Below are 22286 nucleotides of genomic sequence, written 5' to 3' on the forward strand. Positions count from 1 at the left end.
ACACTCCTTACCCAGACCGAGAGATAAGCATCACTCTGTGGGTCCCGAGTACATTTCCTCGCTTTAATGTACACGGGCAGGTTTCCACGTGCAGGAGAAAAAGATGACCTTCCGCGAAAATGAATTTACTGGGAGTCCTTAAGTTCACAGATGTACTCATACTCACCTTTCTCTGGGAGATTTATAACACGGTTATGCATCTGCGGTAAATTAGATTTGAAAATTTTCTGCTAATCTAACAAGTTTTAGATACAGGACATTCATGTTTTTTTATTTCAGACTGATTTTAGACATCAGCTCAGGCTTTTTACTACACATTTCACTCTATCGTTTTGTGCTGGTAGGTGTAATTGTTTTCATTAAATATGATAGAAATAGTGTATTAAATGGTTATAAAATTGGCATAAAAGGAATCCTTGTTTGGGGAAAGGATGTCAAATCCGCATACAAATAGAGAAAAAGATCTTTTAAATTTGCAACACACAGTGGGCCTATGAAGAATTCTGCGTAAATGTAACGGATAACATTTAAGTAGCGGTAGCTCTCAATAAGTTATGCTGGATTTGCTGATTTGTGCAGTTACGTTTAGGTAGAACGGGAAGCTGGCATTGTAGATATCAGATCATGGCTCTATATAGAAGGCTTTCTAGTGAATTAGATGTTAGATAAACACCGGAGTGGGGAGGTTCCTAATCTATGTTACTTGGTAAGTTTAAAAAAAATAGTTCGAAATCAGCTACTGACTTGAATTGATCACTTTGATGACCATTCAAATAAATGCAGACAACAGACAAGGCTCGAACTATTAAATAAGCGAATTTACAAAGACTTGTTGGTGAATAATTCCCACTTTCCCTAAATTTGCATCTCTATTTCGCGTGGCATCCAGCAGGCGTTTAGAGGTTTTGTGGCCCTGGTTCCCCACTTCTGCCCCGGTTTTGTGCCTTCGCTGAGGTTCTGTATGTGGCTGCCGGTCAGAGGTGTGGGAGGCTCTCGGGACCAGGGACTCTGACCTCCCGGACTGAGGTAGGGCGCGCTCCCTGGTTCTCTGGAAAGCCCCCAGGAGACTCGAATCCGCAGCCGTGGGCTGAGAGCACAGGCTCTGCTGCCTCTGTAGGTTTGCTTTCTTTCATTTTTAAAACCTGTCTTTCCAATTCATCAGCGGGCCTTTTGGAGGCAGGGATGGTATCCCTGTCCTGGTGCAGAGTCTGGTCCATAGTGGGCAGTCACGGTGTTGGTCGGATGAATGAGTTTATGTGGCGCGTCTTCTAAGATGACGGCACTGACTTCCGGACTACACGACCACACTGAGGATAGCACTGAGGAGCTGCAACCGCCTTCACGAAACGTGAAGAAGAGAAGCCTTGGCAAAGATCCCAGCCAGTGTGATCTCAGCAGGCGTAAAGGGCGGGGCACTAAAGTCAGCCCCCAGGGGCGTGAGGTCCAGAAGATTCCGGTTGGGCCATCAGCGCCCAGAGAGCCAGGGGCCAGGGGGACATGAGAGGAACCGGGAGGCATGTGTGGGCAGCGGGGTGGAGCTCAAAGGAGGGAACGGGACCCCGTCCCCAGGCTTAAAGGGACCGAGAGCCCCCAGACCTGAAGACCGCCCAGGGGCACCTCAGGCAACAAGTGGGATGATGTGGTTTTAGCTTCGAACCCAAGCGAGTTGAGATGAGGACATTTCCAAGGCGAAGGAAATTGGAACAGGCAACCCAAAACTCACCTAGGATTATAAGCTTTGTCCTAGGCAGTCGTTTTTGTTTTGCTTTTACAGATTTGCACTGTATTGAGGCTTAGAGAGGTGAAGTTACTTACTGAGCTAGAATAGCTCTTGTGTGATGTGTCCTGGTTGGCATCTGGGGACACGTGGGTGACGGGAATGCAGAACAAATGCAGCTCTGGGGGTCCACGTTCTCCCCCATGGGGCCCCTCTCCTCTCCTCTCCCAGCACAGACTCAGATTCTCAAAAGGCATCCTTAAGGCGCAAAGATGTGAGCATCGTTTACCAGCCTAGAGACCTGTATTAAAGTGTTGGTTCAGTGATGGTTTTTCCCTCCCTGCCCACCTGTGAAGGGGCATTTTCCACAGAAGTCCTTATAACTGGCGGTAGGTGAGTCCTTAGAAACTCCTCAGCCTTTAACAAATACTTGAGCACTGTGTAAGCAAAAGATAAGGAGGAAGAGTAATTTTTGGTTGGTTAAAAAAATAAAAGTGCTCGCTTGCTTTGGGCAGAAGGAGCCTCAACACACAGGCTTGTAGGATCTGTTCTGTGCTCTCTGGTCTGGCTCATGTCTTGACACCGTTAGATACCTTCTCTGCCTCCTTCTCGTGGGTCTTCAGCTGTCAACGTTTCCTTATCTTGTCCTGCGTGTTTAGTCTTTCCGTAGACTTTGGGGTAGGTGTAGGTCTTATACAACTCACCCGAGCCTTTTCTACTGTCTGGGTGTTTTTCTTTAAGCCCCACGCTAGCTATAAATTCAGTTCTCAATCAGAGACTGGTTTATAGTGGACGGGTCCTCACCTTGTGTGTCACCTCCACTTGTTCTTTGATTTCCAGTTCAAAGGCGGTACCCAAGCTCAGCCATCGTTCTGCATAATCCTCTTCTGGTACTTGGGATATCACTTCTTTTCTCCCATATCAGCATCGTCTCATCTGTGAAAACTCTTGATTTACAATCACATTGACTTTATGTGGTATATGTTATTTTTAGTTCATCTTCTTATTTGGTATTAGTTACTAGATCAATTTAATGATCAATTCTCAACAATATGGAAGGAAATCATCCTGAACCAGATGCACATAAAGGTGAGACGCCATGGTGCCGTATTTACCCTGAGACATCGGGCGCTGATTCTCTCTGATCAGACACCCCATCCAACCAGGTCCCTGAAGAAGGCAAAGAAATTTAAGTTTTCACATGAATAACAGCTCTGCTGTGAAACATCACTGCAAGTTCCAGCAGGCCGGGCAGAATTCCGTGGAGAACTGTCTCGGACAGTCACGCTGAAGGAGAGCCGTGCCCGGGCTACTCTGTCCACGGCACCTGGGGACCTTGTGTCCTGTCTTTCCAGTCACCATAGAGACAGGCTGGAGGAGATGTGCCCCGAGAAGAACTGCAGGGGAGCAGAGGGCAGGACGGATTTGGCCCAAAGCGGACATGAAAGTGGCATAGAAGACCTGTGAGCGTCCTTCTGGGCTGGGGTGGAGGGTGCAGTGGGAAAAGGCCAGCACTCCCCAGGCCCCTTCTTCTGGGCCTCCAGGAGGGGCTCCACCTGCCAGGGATCTCAGCTCCGGGAGGGACAGAACCAAGTCAAAGTGAAAGTGAAGGCCAGCCAGGCTTCCTGCTTCCTTGTGGGGTCGGCTCAGCCTGGACACACACACGCACACACGGGGAGATGGCGGGGTGAGAACAAAGTGGAGAGAGACCCTGGCCCTTCTCCCGAGGAGCAGCGCCTGCTTCCCTGCCCCCTGGGCCAGGGTCCTCCTGCCCGAACTCCACGTGGCCGAGAGTATCATCTGGGGCCAACGGAGGGGCTTGTCCCTAGAGGCGTGTTGAGAAAAGTGGCCTGTGATGGGATGGGGACAGGAAGCTTCGACTTCCTTGCAGACACCGTGCTCCTTCCTCACCACCTCCCTTCGGGGCCGCTGAGGGCAAGGCATCCCGTCCGCTCACTTTGCTGCCCTGCCTCTCCGCCCCCGCTTAATGCCTGGACTTCTCCCCCAATCCTGTGAAGCCTCAGGACCCTTCACGGGACGATGTTTTAAATACATATAAGAATTAATAAGTCACAGAGGATGACAAAGGCTGCCTGTCATACTGAAGTGACATCTACCGATGGATCCCTGGGGGAACATGGGGCCCCGGGTAAAAATCAGTGTTTAGTAGGGCTGTACGTAAGTCCGGGGCCCTGCAGCGAAGAGGTGGCACGCCCGAGCTGACACAAGCTGAGGATTGTTTGATAAAAAGACGCTACAAAGCACGGGCAGGGTGTAGGGCACGGTGCAGAGCCCTCCAGAAAGTACAGAGCTTTATCGACAGCAGAGACCAAAGGGAGGACAGGTGGGGGCAGGACACGTACCTAGAGAAGGTGACTCGGTCATGGGAACAGGTGGCCACGCGGGAGCCCTCCGGTTCCCCAGCCCGGGCTCCCAGAGATGCTGTACGTGGAGCAGACATTTAACAAAATGTAAATCAATTTAGGGCACAGCCGTTCTCCTGTCAGCATCAGAGGCCTCCAAGTCCTTCAACTCCCCCCTGGCCCCGGTCCTGTGTCTCGTGTTCTCTTAACCCTGAGCATCGTCAAGAGGTAGCCATGCGGCAGGTAAACTACCCGCACAGACCACATGGCTACAGAGTTCACTCACCATCACTCAGTCTTCATTTTTGTTGGCAAATATTTAAGAATACTTTAAACCATATGTGGAGTTAGAGTAATCGATTTCCCCTCCTTTATGCTAGACTAATTTTTCTTTTATGATTGATTTAAGAACAGCACTCATTGATAGTTTTCCCAGGAAATCTCGTTACTTGCAGGTTGGCTGGCCCAGGACGTCACCTCACTGTGCTAAAGGAGAAAATCTTTACAAGTTTCATCTTGAGAAACAGTTAAATTTACCAAGTTCTTGGGGAGCAGCGATTTAGTCTTTGGCCGTGTAGGCAGAGTACTTGGGAACTATTTGAAAAGTCATTTGTTCCAATGTCTTGTATTGTCATCTACAAATTACACAAAACTATTTAAAAAGGAAAAAAAAGAAAGAACGATTATTATCAACCCACAGAGATTCATTGAGAACGTATACCCAGTGTTCCGTGGCAGGTTTCCTTCTGCAATAATAGAGGGTAAGGGAAGGTCTGCCCCGGGGGGGCGGTTCTGCAAGGAGGCCAGGGGTCAGTTACTGGTGTTAAGAGATGGAGCGCATGTCTGGGCTACAGGGAGAGGGTCTGAGGGCGGCGTCCGTCTGGGAGCCCGCAGACTCCCCTCCTGGCTGGTGCTCTCTGTTTCCCCCGCCGCCGTCTGACTCTTTGGCTGTTTGTCTCCAAGTGTCATAATGCTCTCTTTTAAAGTCCAAGTTCAAGTTCAAGAAGTTTTGCTTCCTAAAAAGCCAGCTTGGTGCCTGCATATGAAACATTTAGCTCGTTTCCACGGGGGTTTTTGTTTTGTTTTGAAGTACAAAGCAGTTCTCCAAAACTGATCTCCCAAGCCAAGGGTGGGATGTAAGTTGTCTTCTGTGGCTGGCTTTCCCGGACCCCAAATTGCCACCAGCGGTGTTCTCTCCTTGTTTTCCTTCCACCGGGATCCTAACGTGGTCGGTGGCTTGATGACTGGAATGGGTATTTGCAGATGGGGCTCTTGGCAAAACATGACCTTTTCTTTTTCGTCTTCTTTTTTTTTTCTTTCAGGCAGTGACTCTCTGCAGAAGGTCTTTTTTTTTCTTTTTCTTTTTTTCTCCTGAATTCTCAGAGGGCACACAGAGATGTAGAGGGAGGAACGGCTGAATATTCCTGCTAGTGTTTGGACCAGACCAGCCCTAAAATTTTCTGGTTATTAACACGGGGGAGACGGGCTTGTGGGAGGCTAACACAGGGATGGCTCAGCTAGCTCGCTCCTTCTGTGGAGTGTCTGCGTGACTTTGGAAAGGCTGCCAGGTGCCCATCTGTTAGCAACACAACCTCTGCCACAAACACAGCTGTCGTGACAACCACGCCGAGTTCGTCTTTCAAATAAAACTTGTTAAAAGCTACTGCCCTCCAGTCCCCACCCACCGCAGTTAACTGCCTTAAATCGCCCCCTGACTAGTATTTATTTTCTTAGGCGTACCTTACTTGTGCAGCTGTGGCATGCCAGCCTTTGATTTAAAATAACCCCACCAGGATGAGCATTTACAGTCCCCCAAAGGTCAGGATGTGTTTAGGGTCCCACCCGAACCTTCTCAGCCTGCAGAGCTGGCATCCAGGGCCCTCTGGTCACCCCTCCGTTACATGGTCTTCAAGTCTGGCAGCTGACGGGTCGGCGGATTGCTTCCAGATGATGACTGACCAGGTAGACACACTTAGAGGAGAACTATAGTGCAAAGGGTGGAAAGCCTCACCCTCAGGCCAGTGTCCCTCCCAGCACCCCTGCTTCCCCCGAACTTGGGTGGCAGAGGCAACTTGGGACTAACTTCGTCTCACCCGTGGGATCTGAGTGGAGTGAGCGATGTAACAGTCCAGTGGCACGGGGCGTCCCGGAACGTGTGTTTTCTTTTACCTTACATATTCGAAATCGTAAGGGACGCGTGAGCCCTTGGGATGGCTCTTTGATTGAAAAGCAATGTAACTCTCTTAATATGTTCTCTGGAGCTGGTCCTTTCAGAAAACCTTTCTCTAGTAGAGAAGCGTCTTCAGTGCAGCCTGTAAAAACGGGCACTCTACTTAGAAAAAACATAGGCTAAGGTAGGAAAAATGAAACGATGATGAAACATACTGTGTATCCGGGAATGCTTTGTACCTTCTGGAAACGAAAACCAGAAGAGCCGTTTCTGATTGTGAGGATATGCCCAGCGACCGCGCCTGGATCTGAACAGCGTGGTCAGTACCAAGTGTTTGGGAGAAGAGTTGTGCCTACGGCCCTGGGAGACGAACGGTGCAATCTGTACACCGCATCCCACCCTCCACACGGCCGGAGTGCCGCGGACAGTGATCACGCAGCGGCGTTTGCTGAAGGAACGCTCAGGTGAAAAGTGATGAGGATGTTTTTAAAGGATAAACTTTCAGCGAGAATCCGATCCTGGCTCTCATACAAACGTGGTCAACACGTGTCAAAAATTTTATTGAGTGTATTAATTAACGAAGAAAACAGTAAGGTGGCAAGACACCTGGTTCAAAAGAGAACTCCAGGGACCACACACAGATTTCAGAGAAGGAACGCTGACTTGAGTTTACAAATGGGTGTAAACTGGCCAAATGCGTCCGCGATCGCAGGGCAATGATCAATTGCCTTCCGAGGGACACCGTACATATCTCTGGGCAGGATTATTTGCATAGTTAACACTTTTCTACAAATTAACTTGTGTCTCTACCGACTTGTAAAATATCCTAGTTGAGGAAAAACGGAGATGCACGTCCTACAGAGTCAGACAAGCCTGTGGTCTCAGGAGTCCGCTGAGGTCTATCCGGCAACCTCACGCGTCTCCGAGGTTGGCACTTTGGGTGACTCTACTTCACAGCTGAGGGAGCAGAGAGAGATGAAGCCCCTGGCTGGAGATTACAGAGCAAGGAAGGGGGCCCAGCCGGGCACCTCCACCGCCCCAGGCTCTGCCTGAGGATGGAGGTCGTCAGGGGATCAACGGGCCCAGCAGAGAGGCCTCTGTTACCTTTGGTCTCTGAGTCCTCAGGAAGTGCTTCCAGGGAAAGTCGGGCCTTTGAAGTGTCCTGGATTCCCCGGGGCCTTTGGAGACAGAAATGGACACACTGCGCTGCTTGCTGTCCCTTAGTTTGCAAGTTACATCTGCAACTGGTGAAGCATTGTTTTCTCACCTTGATTTGCACGTCCACCGGCTCTGATGCGTCACCAACGGCTGAGGCTGAACAGCTTCACGGCAGGTCACGTGGCAGCTGCTCATCCCAGTGGGACACCTGTCCGTCACAAATCCAGGCAGCCAGTGACCTCGGGCCACGTACTGGTAGAATATGTTTGCTCAGGTGTCTCCAGTTAGAAAGGCCCCTCACGAGGTCTCCTGCACCCGAGGTGCTGGACCACCCCTACTCCTGACCCTGCATCCTCCGGGGACCAGGCCTAGTTTCGTAAAGTGGACCGTGGCCAACGTGGAGAGCTGCAAATTCCCAGACTGGCAAAAAGTCTTCCTATTCATTTTCTCCCCCAGTTTCCACTGCTTCATATTAAAAAAGAAAGTCCAGGAAAGGAAATATTTAGCACAGTCGGAGAGCTGTGCCCTGGGAGCTGTAAAACTTTACCATCCTCGGCCTCCTTCTGTGTCATCTTTACCTACCCTGGAACCCGGGAGATTCTTCTGGGGGAGGTGGTGCGTTGGGTCACACACTTGCAGGTTAGCTGCAAAGGCTCCCGGGAGAGAAAAAGGACCGGGAGGCTCCCTTCCACCCACCCAGAACCAGGACGGCTCGTCCACAGGCCAACTGTGCCCAGAGCAGGAAACCAGGCAGGGTCTTCCTCCTCCAGCCCCGGGGTCCCTTTGCTTAAGAAAGACCAGAGAGGAGAGAGTAGGTCATCCACAGTGTGGAAGGACTGTGACTTGCTTTTTTTTTTTTTTTTTGCCGGGTTTTTGTTTTTAAATGAGCGTTGGCCCTCCTTGTGTAAGGACAGTCGGGGCAGGACCCAGTGTTATCTGATACTTCACGAAGAAAAACAAAACCAAGCAATGCCGTGATAATAGAAATAATTTAAAATCTCGTTTAAAAAAATTGCTTTGTCCCTGAAAGCTTCCTTTAGAGAGATTTGGTGGGGAGGGATGTTGGCTCCCATTTGTCTCCAAGGGGCAAAGGGGCAAAGCTGGGAAGAAGGCTCCCGAGGGTGGGATGGAATGGGGGAGTTTCTTTTATCAATTCACCTTTTTCTCTGCTGGAGTCATAGCCCTTTGTGGGCATCACTTCCTAACTCTTCCTGTCGTTGGTGGATTGAAGTTGGCCATGGTGGGATATTTACACCATGGTAGTTGGCAAACACTACAAATCCAGGCTCCTCCACCCCTGCCAGGTCATTCAATGCTCACTCCACATACATCAAGTACCGAGAGCACTGTTTGGCATACAGCTGGTGCCCAGTAAATACTTGTTGAGGCAATGAATGAATGAGTCTTGTTGACAATGTATAGGAAATTTAAGGAAAATTTCTCTCTACTAAAATAAAAAACATCCTAAGTTATCGAAGCTTAGAATTTTATCTCGAATTTCCTTAACTGTATCATGTAACTTCTGGTTTGGTAGGCAACATTTAAGCTGCTTTTCATCCTTTGCCTCTTTGAGTCTCCAAACAGTCATTGGCAGAGCGGGAATTTTTCTCGTTATCACAGAGAGGACAGGAAGGTTCAGCGTCGCCGAGGGAAGGTCACAACGCTGTGAAGGGACAGAGCTCACATTCAAACCCAAGGCTGGTTGACTTCAAAGCTGCTGCTTGGCCACAAGACAGCAAAGCCTCATCGTGAGGTGAAGGAGGCCGTGCCATCCAGCGCCCTCCCTCAGGTCCCGTGTTACTTAACGAGCAGGGCCAGTGAACTTCCAGCCCTGCACACGGTCCCTTATTCCCTGCTGGGAGATGTGAGAGCAGACAGGTGTGCGTTTGGGACTCAGGGCGGTAAATTCAGCCCCTGGAGGATGAGTCTGTTGGCTGAGCAGGGAAGATGCAGCGACGTGAAGCAGCTGCCTTGTTTGCTCTCCGGCACGAGGATGCCGTCTTTGAACGACAGTGCTTACTTGGTGCCGGGACCTCAGCACAGCCGGGCTCCCCTGCGGCTCCCCTCCCCTTTCGCATGCCTGCTGCGCCACTTGGTTGAGGAGAGGCAGGGGGAAGGATGGGAGAAGCTGGTCTCACCCATGAACATTTCAGTGAAAGAGGCTGAGAAAACAGGGTATTGAAAATCCCCACCATCGCCCCCAGCCCGTACCTGGTCGTGCTCGAGTCAGGGATACAGGCAGCTGCTTGCCCACCCGTCCTCTCTCCTTCACTCGTTCTGCCCTTCTGGGGCCCTTCAAGTTCAGCCTGGAGGTGGAGAGGGGAATAGTGGGGGGACCACGTGATACAGCAGGACGACGGCTGGCTCTGCTCAGCCCACGTTCTACATGAAAGCGACATAAATGCATCACTGTGCGAACAGAAGCGTTTCACTAATGAGAGAGGTGCCTATTCAGCCGCACTGAAGGCACCGAGGCTAAAATTAGGACCGGAGGCGATCAGCCCTCCCGTCCTGCCGTTGCCCGCTTTGAGTAAAGCTCACAGAAGTTCAGAAGGAAGCCCTGTTGTGCCGCTTTCCTGAAATGTCAGTGCTCTCATCCGAAGGGGTGTGTGCTTTCTCCTGTCTCGAGGAGGCGGCTATTTCTAAAACCCAGTTTCACACGTCGCCGGCTTTGGGGCTGGATCTGCTGCCCTCACCCTTCACCCAAGGCATGGTCCAGCCAGGTGGGCTCACCAAGTACAGCGCCTCACTCAGGAGGCCGCGGCATCAGGAGTAATTCAGGCGGTTTACTTGTGGGCTCCTGTGAGGGTGCTGCTAACAGCGCTGTTTCAGTTTTCAAAGCCAAAAATCTAGCAAACGATTTGCAACATGAGAGACTGAATGCTGCTAGTTCATAAAACCAATGCAGCGTAAATAAAGTTGCCTGTGTCTTGGGCCCAAATTGCCAAGACCGGTGGGACGGGAAGGACAGAGCAGGTCCTGTTTGTGCGGCGTCTCCTGGGGTGAGTCCGGGGCTTTGGACGTGGCTCTAAGTGCCGCGGGGACACCGTGAGGCATCCTGGGGGAGCTCGGGGAGAGGCTGGCGGGACTGTGGCGTGCTTACAGCTGCATTTCCAAAATCCCCTTCTGGCTGCAGAGCAGGAAGAGGCCGGGTCACTGCCTGTGATGGTGACAACAGGAGGGCCCAGGACAAAGACACTGGCAGCTGCAGAAGCCTGGGGCTGGTGGCATTGAAAGAGAGTCAGTGGAATTAATAAATTTTTAGGAGGACAGCGTTTGGACTCGGTGATGGTTTGGATATGGGGACAAGGGGAGGTGCCGAGGCTGGCTCCTGGGTCCCTGTCCGGCGACTAAGGCATTGGAGTGAGTGGGACCCCTGGGGGCCCCTAATGGGGGGGAGGGGCAGGTTGCTCCTGGGGCGGGGGAAGCGGGGTCACGGGTTCAGGGTGGCTCACTTGGAATTTGAAGTTCCTGTGCAATCACCTGGTGACAGGACAGGGGAGAGGTCTGAGCTGTAGGGACACAACAGACACTGAGTCCACTATGGGTCCACCTGTGGGCATAGAGAGAGGACAAAGTGGAGACGGCCCGGGACCTGTTGCCTTAGGAGCTCCAGATGTAACACGGGCAGACAGGAGGTGACGGAGTTGGAGCAGCCCCGGAGATGGGGGTGCAGACGTCATACGTGTGTCGCCGAGGAAGGAGTATTGCAGGTCAGAGGAGTGGCTGCCTCGTCAAGGGGTTCAGTCCCATGAAGCTTCCTGGTGGCCCCAGCGAGAATTATTTCCTTGTAGTGACGCGGGCAGGGGCCAAACTGGATGAGTTTGAGAAGTAAGAGGCAGCTGGAAAGTGAGGACAGATAGAGATCTCTCCAGAAGCTTGTCTTCGCAGGGGAGAGAGAGGCAGCAGAGGAAGAAGGAGGAGCCCTTTGAGGGCGACGTTCAAGCCATGAGGACAGATCAGTGGAAGGAGGTTCAGGGCAGGATGCGGGTGTAGACAGACTCCAAGCACAGGTGCACGAGTGTCTGAGCCTGGAAGAGAAGCAGCTTCTCTCGAGTGACAGGAGGAAAGGCTGACAGAGATGGAATGGTCAGCCTGGGGACCCAGGTGACGGCTCCAGCGCCCTCTGTGAAGTGGGTGACTGGCTGCCAACAAGCGTGGATGCAGGAGTCTGAGGTGGAGGGGATGGACAGGGACCCTCGTGCAGAGGTCTTGGGCTACGGAATAGACCAACATCACGTAGGAAATCTGCCCAAGGTGGCAAATGGTTCATTTCTCAGCTGCAGAAGCTTGTCCACATTGATTTTAAAGGGCCCCTTTGGGCTTCCCTGGTGGCGCAGTGGTTGAGAGTCCGCCTGCCGAATCGGGGGACACGGGTTCGTGCCCCGGTCCGGGAAGATCCCACATGCCGCGGAGCGGCTGGGCCTGTGAGCCATGGCCGCTGAGCCTGTGCGTCCGGAGCCTGTGCTCCGCAACGGGTGAGGCCACAGCGGTGAGAGGCCCGCGTAACGCAAAAAATAAATAAATAAAAATAAAATAATATAAAAATAATAAAAAGGGTCCCTTTGCAACTGTAGCTGTGACACGAAAGGGTATATAAGGTGCTGGATAAGTCAGCGAGAGCTGCCGTAACAGAATGCCACAGACTGGGTGGCTCATACATGGGAAATTTAGGTCTCACAGTTCTGAGACCAGAGGTCCAAGATCCAGGTGTGGCCAGGGCTGGTTTCTCCTGAGGCCTCTTTCCTTGGCTTGCCAATGGCCACCTTCTTGCTGTGTCCTGTGTGGCCTTTTTTTCTGTGCAAGCCCCTTCCCGTGTCTCTTCCTCTTCTTGTAAGGGCACCAGTCCTATTGGATTAGGGCCCCACCTTTATGACCTCACCTAACCCTAGTTACCTCTTTAAAGGCCAGATCTCCAAATACAGTCCCAGTGGGGGTTAGTACTCCCATGTATGAATTATGGGGGACACAATTCAATCTATAGCAGGTAGATAGAGATGATTTTGTTTTTGTAGAAAATGACTACACCTTACTTGCTACCTTCAAAGTTTTCTTTAAAGTTTCCTGGTGAGTGCTGGCTTAAAAAAAAAATGTTTTTTACAGCTTTCATCCCTGAAGTCTGATGTGCACTTTGCACTTTATTTACAACTTTCTTGCTTTCTCACCTGCTGTAAGATCAAACACTTCAGAGAAATGTCCCATACTTTGTCTTAGTCCAAAAGGAATTTTGTGGGAAAAGAAGGCAAGTTAAATTCATCCAATTTTTTTTTCAAGTAGATCCAGGGAAATGGCATCGTTTTTCCTGCTTCCCTAAGAATTGTCTTGAGCAGGTTTGCTCTAAAATATTTTTTAAAGGAACTGAATTAAAAATCTTTACAATAACCAGTCTTACAGTAAAGGTAGGTTAAAAAAAAAGAAAAGTGAACATTGATATTTTTTACAGTAACAGTGAGACAATTTCATCATTGTTTTCTTCTGAGGAAATTTTCAAAATATCTACTTCGTCTAGGAAGATTCTGACAAAGTAAGTGGAGTGAATTTTTTAAAGGTTCGATTTGGTCATTCCCCCATTTCTTCCAACTTTATGCTTATTGATATCATTTTGACATTCTTTATGAACACATACCCACTTTACTGTTTCATAGCTCTTTCTATTAGAGACAAATCCAAAGACAGCTTATTAGGATATCTGTATCACTTCAGATTAGGGTTGGCTGTAAGTTACAAAGACCTGAAAAACGGTGGGGAAAACAGGATAGGAGAATTTTCATTTCCTCACGTAAATCAGCCCAGAGGAGGGGAGTCCGGGACTGTGAGGTGGGGAACTCAGGCTTTTTCTAAGTCTCTGCCTTGATAAAAATCTCCTCATAGTCTAAGGTTGCTGCAAGAACCCCAGCCATCTCATCTGAGTTCTGATCAGAAGTGGGAATGAAAGAATGACGAATGTCATATCTTTTCCCTCTAGGGAGTGTCTCTGGAAGTTTCAACCCACTTCTACTTCTTTTTCACTGGCCAGAGTTTGCATCTAGCTTCCTGGGGGCCTGGAGAGTATGATTCCTTGGGTACCATGGTGCTCGGAATCAAGCCAGAGCTCTGTTGCTAAGGAAGACGGGGAGAGCAGATGCAGAGGTTACGAGGACCGGCTCCCCCTGTGTCACTCTGCTCCGAGGGGCACTAAGCTGGGAGCTGTGGACGCCCTTGCTCTGGGCAGACGGAGTCCTCAGCTGTACACGGGCAATGATGGTAGCAATAAATTCAGGAAAAACACGAGCGTCGTTTTGCAGTTTCCGAGGATGTCTCATGGCAGTCATCTCACGTGGTCCTTATAATGATGTCCTGAGGTATGAACGTTATCCCAGTGACCTGGATACTCAAATTGTTTTGTAAATTGTCTAACATAATATAATCCCTAAGAGGCAAGGCTCATATTCCAGGACGCGGCTTAACAAGCTGTGCTCCCTGCCTGACCAGGCTGCCTGGCTCTCCCCGACGGTCCCCGAGCCCTCCGCCCGCAGCCTCGAGGGGACCTGGGGCATCCTTCCTCCGCCCCTCTGCACCCCTCCCACGTCCGCCACCCCCATATCCCCTGACTATCCTCCATCCACGTTGCTGAATCTGCACCCCCTCCCTGCACCCCGGGAACACCCCCTCGCCCTGGACTGTACGGCAGCTCCAAGTGTCTTAGGCTTTCATGCGATTCTCAACTCCTTTCCAAACGCCCTGAAATGCAAGTCCGGGCACAGCACACGCCTCCTCTAACCCTCCTGAGGTTCCTGTTGCCTTCAGGATCCAGCCAGCTTTGGGGCAAACCCAGCCTTCGCAGATTTGAGTTCACCGCCCTTAGCGTTTGTCTCGCGCTCCCGGGTGCCCAGATTTGAGTTCACTGCCCGTTAGCGTTTGTCTCGCGCTCCTAGTTTAGTGACGTTCCTTTACCTGATTGTCCTCCTTCACCACCCCGTCTCTGTCCTGGCTGTGTCCTCAGCCCACACGCCCCTGCTTCCCTGAGCGACTCCTGTTCATCCCTTAGGGCTCGGTCCCGACCTGACCTTCCCTCCGCCGAGGATTTCCAGATCTGGGCTGGGTGCCTGGCTCAGTGCTCAGGTCCGTGCTGCAGTTTTTGTTTCCTGTTCACTCAACAACTAAGCCTGGAGAGTGTGTATCAAGCATGTCGTTTTTATTCTGATGCTTGGACATCTGGGCTTTGCTGACCCTGCAGGGACGGCCCCTCCCAGGGCTGGTCAGTTCCTAGAGATGCTAGAGGACGGCCCTTTCATACACTAACTCACCAAACCCCACACCCCCAGGACCCCACGGCTTACACTCTGGGCCACTACTCCCCTGCCCTAATCACCCAATCTGGGTCAGGACAGCCCCTGGGCCCCAAAACCCACTGAGATCACTCAGACCGGCCTGCCCTGGGCCTGCTCACCCCGTCTCCGTGTCCACCCCCTACAATGAAGGCCTTGGCCACGTTTCCCCCACAGCCTCTGCACCTGCCCACAGCCCTGGTGCTTCCCCATGTGGCCCTGTGTGCCGTGTCCCCTCCTCCTGGGAACAGTGGGGAGCAGCTATGTTTTCAGTGGCTGTTGCCTCTGGATCTGTTGGGCTCACCATCCCTGGATGATAATAAACCTGCGTTTTAAACCAGGAGAGGGCTTTGTCCCATTCACACAGTGCTTGGTGCGTAGTAGGTGCTTGGGATGTGCTTGGTAAGCGGCTGGACGGAATCACGTGGAGGGAGTGACTAACCCAGTTTGGGAGAATCCAGGACGGCCCCTAAGGGGCCCTTTGAATGGTCTTCGAGGAGAAGCAGGGTGTTCTTGGGGCCACAAGTGGCAGGCGGTCCCAGCAGGTTGGGGCAGCTCCCTTGGCATCCTCACCTGTCCTTCCTCACGTCCCCAATACCTCAGCTCCCTCTCAAACCAGGTGAGACCACCTGCTTATATGAGCCTCTTTTCTGTCCCAAGAACAGTTTGTGATTGTATAACACAAACTCGAAGTTTGTGTTGATGAAGTTGGTGACCCTCGACTCTCTTCACCAGACCGTTGGCCCAATGAGAGGAAGGCTCTGTCCATCTCTGTTCACGATGGTGTCTCTGTCCCCCGAAAAATGCTTCTTCTAGTAAAGGCTCAATCAGTATACGTTGGGTAGAAGAAGACGTGAGTGAACGTAGGAAATGAGAGGATTTTTGAGTGGCTGAAATTTATGGTCCACGTGGGACATGCCTGGAGACCCCTGGACCTGGGCAGGGAATCCAGGGTTACTGGTCCTGCAGCCACTGCTCTGGAACCAAGGATTTTATAGATGGAGGATAAGGCTGAGGCTGGTGAAGGTGCAGCATCTCAGGACCAGGGAGGGACTCCGGAGCGGGTCTCGACAGCTCGGATTATGGGGAGCTGTGGTCGAACCCCTGAGGACGTGTCTCATCCCTCTTTTCCAGCCTCCACTCCACTGCCAGGACTGAAACAAATGGCTCACAGGCTCTCTTGGTCCAACAAGGGGCGACCTACTTTCAGTGTTGTCATCTGCCCCCTTTTCTACTCACAGCAATTTTTCACGAGCCCTCATTTTCTTTTTCCTTTTTAGCCAGAGAAGATACACAAAAGAAAGATGTAGCATTTTCCAAGAGAAGTGCATCACAGTCAAGAAAAACACATATAAGCAAAATGGAGACGCGTCTTCCATGACGCCCACCTGCAAGGCTGAGGTGTCAGGTTCTTTTAATAGAATCCATCGTATGCACGTGTATTGCCATGAAAGCTCTTAGGTCGTTAGGAGTTAAGTGTGGACAGTGCGAAAAGGAGAAGATAGGAGCCTGGTTTTTCTATTTGTGATTTTAAAAAGGTAACGACGAAGAAAACAAAGGGCAGTCTTGAGTTCCTAAATCAAGAAACACACACACACACACACACACCCACATTTATCCACCTCCCTCTGATGAGGAAAGGCCTCACGTCACAGCTCCTCATTGCTGACAACCCCGTTGTTACCTCCTAACTGGGGTGGGTTTAATAACTGGGAGACTGAGGGCCATTGAGATTTGATGACCCTTCGGTGGTCTCAGGCCACAGGACAAGAACCAGTGAGGAAACACCTCCTGCAGACTTCGCCTTGGTGATGTCCATCAATGACTCCACTGTAAATTACGGGGATTGTGTAGCCTCCTACAATTACTGGTGTTCTAATTTCCTGGGACTAATTTTAGAGGGTGGAAGATTTTAATCATGGAAAGGAATTGTTTTCATTGTTCGGACAAATGTCAGAAGCCCAGGTGAAAGCAGGCGCCTGAGTGGCCCCCAGAAAATGCCAGGGGGTCGGGCGGGCCATCCAAACCTGAAAGAGAACGTCCAGAGCTGGGCCTCTCTGACGCTCCCTGGACTTTTGTCTCTCACTTACCTTTCTTTGTGCCACAAGGAAGCCGTGAGTCGAAGCATTTACGGAGACCTCGGAGCGAGTTCTGTGCACTGTTCTCCCTCGGAGGAGTCTCTAGGTGTTGAGAGGCCCTGGGTACCTGAATGTGGCCTCATGGTGACGCTGACTTTCTGCATCCCGTCCATGGAAAGGCCTGGAGGGGGAGGGAGGGCAGGAGGGAGAGGGTGGCCCCCTCCCTTGCTCGCCGTGCCCCGGGTTAGAGCTTTCCTCTCTTCTCTCTCCACATCACTCCTCTGACCCGAGATGGGAGGAGTTGCTGGCAGGGCTGTCAACAGGACAGCCCCACAGGACAGGGGCTTCTCCAGACACACCTAGGAACGTGCCTCACAGCACTGCCCGGCCCGGCGGAACCCACCCTTCCCGTGCCCTCTGCAGGGCCTCCTTAGAAGTCATGCCCCTTCTCCCCAGGCGGTGTAGACACCGCCTCCCAGACCCAACCCAAGTTTCGGATTTTGGATTTGTGGGAAGACAGCTCCCCGTCTACTTACTGTCAGCTGCTAAAGACGGTGGGCATGCCAGGTGCTGGGGGGCAGAGACTGGGGCCCGGGGCTCCTTCCCTGTGTGGCCGGCACAGCCGTCTACACAGAGCAACACGTCGGTAGAAGCTCTGATCTGGTTTCCACGGAGGCCCTCCTCCTGCTGCCTTGCTGCGGCGGGTGCCCGGTCTCTCCTCCAGGAGTACCTGTACTGGAGGAAAGCGCGTGCATTTCAACACACGCCAGTTCAGAAGAAGACTTCTGAGTCTCAGAACACACCATGAATAAGACTCATGGTGAGTGGGACCTGAGGAGAGGCACCCTCAGTACTTATTCCTGATGCACTTGGTAGTGATCCGTTTTCCCCTTTTCGTTTCTATGATTTTTCTGCGAGCAAAGCATATTTAGACCATTTGAAAGATAGCACATGAAGATCGTAGCTGGCGGCGTCCTTTCTGCTGGGGCAGCTCTGATTCTAGGACCTTGGGCTAGAGGCTTTCCAGCCAGGACCCCGCCTGACTCGAGCGTACATATTCCTGGCGACCGTTTTCGAGGGCTGCTCACCTCTGCCTGCGGGCCCCCCGCTCAGGGGACACCCCTGCCTTCCCAGGCCACAGACTCCTGGTGGAGCAGCTCTCTTGTCAGAAAGGAAAAGAAGAAAGAAGCAGGGTGTGGGGAGGGGTAAGAAACACTGACAGTCAATGGGATTCAGCTTCCTGTGATTTCCAGCCACTCGACCTGGTTCCCCCGCAGCCAGCATCTCCTCCGTGGACGTGGGACTTTTCTCTTTGTTTTCCTCACCTGACATCCTAAGTCCCTCAAGTATGCATCAGGTGACACTGCTTTTAGCCCCTCACCATTTGAATGACTTCCTCCTAGATCAACTGCAGTCAGTCAGACTTTTCTGTTGATTTTCCTGTAAAAGCGCCTTCCCTGAACCCAGGCGGTGCCCTAAGTGGCTGCAGGCGGGGCACCTGGACCCCACGTGCCCAGCTTTCCACCTAAGAGGCGTTATTAGCATCTTCGGTGGTGACATCGCGCTGTTAACTCATCGCAGGTTAGTGGTCCTCTCAAGCCCCTGCTCGGATATCTCAACCCACCCGGTGAGGGCTCAGGACTGAGAAATAAACTCGCGCTGTCTGGGTGGAGACGCAGACGCGCAGGTGAGTCAGGTGAAACTGGCACAGCTAACCCGAGGCCTCGGCCCTGGGAGGGAGTAGCAGCCGGGAGGGCCCCCGGCGGTCAGGCCGAGGGAGGTGGGTCCACGTCGGGGGGATGTCACGAGACCCCTTTCGGATCCAGACCCCCGTCTGCACAGACGCACACTCCGGGGAGGCTGAGTTGGGTTCAGCTAGGAGCTGGACCACGGCGCGGCCCACGGCAGGACGAGCGTGCAGAGAACGGGGACCAGTGGTGGCAGGCCTGTCCTGCAGGGCAGGTGGTGGACGCCGCGGGCGCCAGGGCTGCAGGGGGGGCGGCCCAGAGGCAGGTGCGGGCGGCAGAGACCCTCTTCAGCTGTCTGCAGTGGAGAACAGCTGTCGCGGGGCACGGAGATGCTGAGAGCGGGGGACCGCCTGGGGGCAGGGCCCACAAGGGTCTGGGGGTCTGGCGCGGCCCCTGTGCTGGGCTTGGGAGCAGCGGAGTTAGTGCCTGGGGCACAGTGGTGGTGGAGGGTGCAGGGAGCCCCAGCCTGGCGTTGAAGCAGGTGAGAGAGAGGCCTGTGCCTTCCAGGAGGCTGCTGGAAAGATGACAGGACTTCAGACAGGCAAAGACGGGGTCCTGCAAACAGCAGAGGAGAGACGGGAGACGCTGCGCCTGCAGGTGTGACGCATAGATATCAGGCCTGGGCCCGCACGTGCTTCCTTACACAGAAAGGTTCTAAACTAACCAATCGGGTGTTGGTTTTAAGGGAAGATTTGTGCGAGAAACGACAGTGAAATAGCCATGAAATGTTGACTTCCCCAGCTGCGGGCGTCCAGGACCGCCCCGTGCCTGGGCCCTCTCACTGCCCTGGGCTCAGCCCCGGCCCGGCCCCCAGGTTCCCACAAGAAGCAGTCTTTCCCAGACTTGGGGCTTAGAACTGTGAGAGGCCAGGTCAGACCCTGAGGGACGGTCTACAAGGGAGGATCTGAGGGGCTTTTCTTGACTTAAATCTTAACGGTTTGAGAATCAGGCCATTTTTACAAGTTTAATTGGAGGCTTCCCGTATCGCTTAACTTTCACAAGCATACCAGTTAGGAGGAATTCTCAGGTGAGATTTTTCTAGTTCGTTCTTTGACAATCCAATCCATAAAATTGGAATCCTACCAGGTAGGATCCCTAAAAAGGCATCTACGTAATTATGCTGTGATAAGCTAGGTGACCCTTTGGAAACCCATTTGAATCCACATATCTCTTTCTTAATAACTTGCCTCTTATTTTGCCCTCGACTTAGTATCGATTTTGCCTCTGTTATTTTTGCATTTATTGGATTACAACCGTCTTGATGAGGTTGAAACGAAAAGTCCAAAGTGCCCAGACCAGGCGTCACAGCAAGCCCACTTGGCTGGCTAGCCAGGTACCGTACCAGCAGGAACGCCTGCTTGGCGGGGCCGTGGCAGCCCCCTAATTGCTTGTGACAAGGGGCTGCCTTTTGATGTTGACCATGTTCTCCTAATTATTTCATCTCTGACAACATGAAAACATGTTTAACCACATACCATGAATAAAGATCCAGCATGACTTTTCTCCCGAGGCCTGCTTTAGACTGTGTGTTCTGAACGGTAACAACAACTAAGGTGAAAAAACATTGACTTCCTGCGCTCCATGGAGGGGGACTTGGGGGTGGGCTGCGGGGGGGACATCCCGGCCCCTCCAGCTCCCCTCCCCCCTCCCCCCGGGAGTCCTCCCTTCTCAGCCTGACGTGACTGTCTCGTTAAAAACCAAGATGTTGATTCTGGTGTTCTAAACGTGCTCATCTTTTCTACTTCGGAATGTTTACATTTAAATTTATTCGGTTCATGTGTCTGTTCCCCTCACTGGACTCTAAGCTGCTTTTGCTGGTAGGGCCCTTACTATTCCATCTGTTTACCACCTGTGCTTAGTAAATACTTGCCGGGTGAATGAATGAATGAGAACACTAACCCTCTCACGAATGACCGAATATTAACTTACGTTTGCCTTAGAGGACTGAGCTAATGGCACAAGTGGAAATACTGAGGCCCCCCCTTGGGAAATTCAGAAGAAAATCTGCCAGTTTTCTTAATTGAGGCAAAAATCTATTGACGTGAAGATTCACGTCCTGGATCGGAGCAATTTACCCCAATGCTCTGTAGCTGACCCAGGCACTTGAAACCTTTTGCTCTGGTTGCATAGATGCTAAGACACCAACGTCTGAAGTTTAAACTTGCCTTCATAATTTATCACACTGATTTGCACACACTGGAGGTATTTATCTGCACTTTCCTGGCAGAAGTGCAACCTCGGGTGACAAGGGGCCCATGTATTCTGTCTCCACCTGAGCCCCTCGGTCACTAGTGATGCTGAGAGCCTGCCCTGAACTCTGCCCCGTCAGCTTCTGTCCATGATGGAGGCCGTGTTGGAATCTGTGTCGTTACACTGACAATCGCACACATCCGGGGTTGTCAAACTTCTTCTGTCAAGGGCCAGGTAATAAATACTTCAGGCTCTGTGAGCTTCGTGGGTCTCTGTCACAACTGCTCGACTCTGCCCTCGTAGCACAAAAGCAGACACGGACGATACATAAGCGAGAGGGCATGCCGTGTTCCAATAAACCTGAAATTTGAATTTCTTGTACTCTTCCATGTCACAAGATATTAGCCTTCTTTTGATTTCTTTCCAACCCTTTAAAAGTGTAAAAACTATTCTTAGCTTGTGGGCTGTCGTTTCCTGACCCCAGTAATGCATGGCAACTGCGTGAAGTCTGCAGGAGTTCAGGGTAAAGACAGCAGGACACAACCGGAAGAAGCCATTTTTGGGGACGGGGCAGCATCCTTATTCACGGTGGACTTCCTTTCACTTGGCTTCTAATAAGCTTCTGGTGGCGCTCAAGCCTGCTCGCGGCACCCAGGTTCTGCGTTTGTCTGTTTTGCCCACATCTGGGTCCCAAGGATACTTTCCAGGCTGGAGCCACGGCTGTGAGGTCCCAGGGAGCTCTCTACGCAGCATGTGTCTCTGCCGGCGCCCTGTTCTTCTGTGTGAGTAAACGAAGGGACCGTCCTTCCTGTTGGTTTGGCTGCTGGGAGGAGATGGCTTTGGACTGGGAGAAAGTATCCCATGGCATCCGCACCGCTGAGGGGAAGGCGGGGCATGGGATGGGCGGGACTGCCCGCCAGTCCAGACAGGATTCTCTTCGGGCCCCTGGACTTGCGTGGCCTCCGCGTTCACCTGCACGCAGGTGGGTCTTCTCTGAGTCTCTGAAGCCTTCTGCTTAGATAAGAGGTTTTGCCTTAAGGGGAAAATGAGGTGCTTTTTCCTTCCCATAATTAGCATTTTTCTAACTGTAAATGACTGAATCAAGGAATTCACATATTCTTAAATTTTTCCATTGGTCTAGCTAATGTCTAGATGTTATAGCTGCTTGTATTTTCTAAAAGACTGAATCTTGGGGTTTTTAGCTCCTAATTAAACAAATATATTTTAGTTTTTAGAGCAGTTTTAGGTTCCCAGCGAAGCTGGAGAGGGGCCCGGAGATCCCCCCCATGCTCCACCACACACACAGCCTCCGCCATCACATGGTACGTTGGTTACAACTGACGAACCTGCCTCGGCACGTCATCACCACCCAAAGTGCACCAGTTACATTAGGGCTTTCTCCTGGTGCTGTGTCTCCTGTGGGTTTACACAAATGTGTAATGACATGTATCCAACAGCATAGTACCCTACAGCACAGTCCCACTGCCCCAAGAATCCTCTGTGCTCTGTTCACCCCTCCCTCCCCACTAACTGCTGGCAACCCTGAGTTTTTTAC

Source organism: Phocoena phocoena, chromosome 18, assembly GCF_963924675.1.
Source record: "Phocoena phocoena chromosome 18, mPhoPho1.1, whole genome shotgun sequence".
Taxonomy (NCBI): domain Eukaryota; kingdom Metazoa; phylum Chordata; class Mammalia; order Artiodactyla; family Phocoenidae; genus Phocoena; species Phocoena phocoena.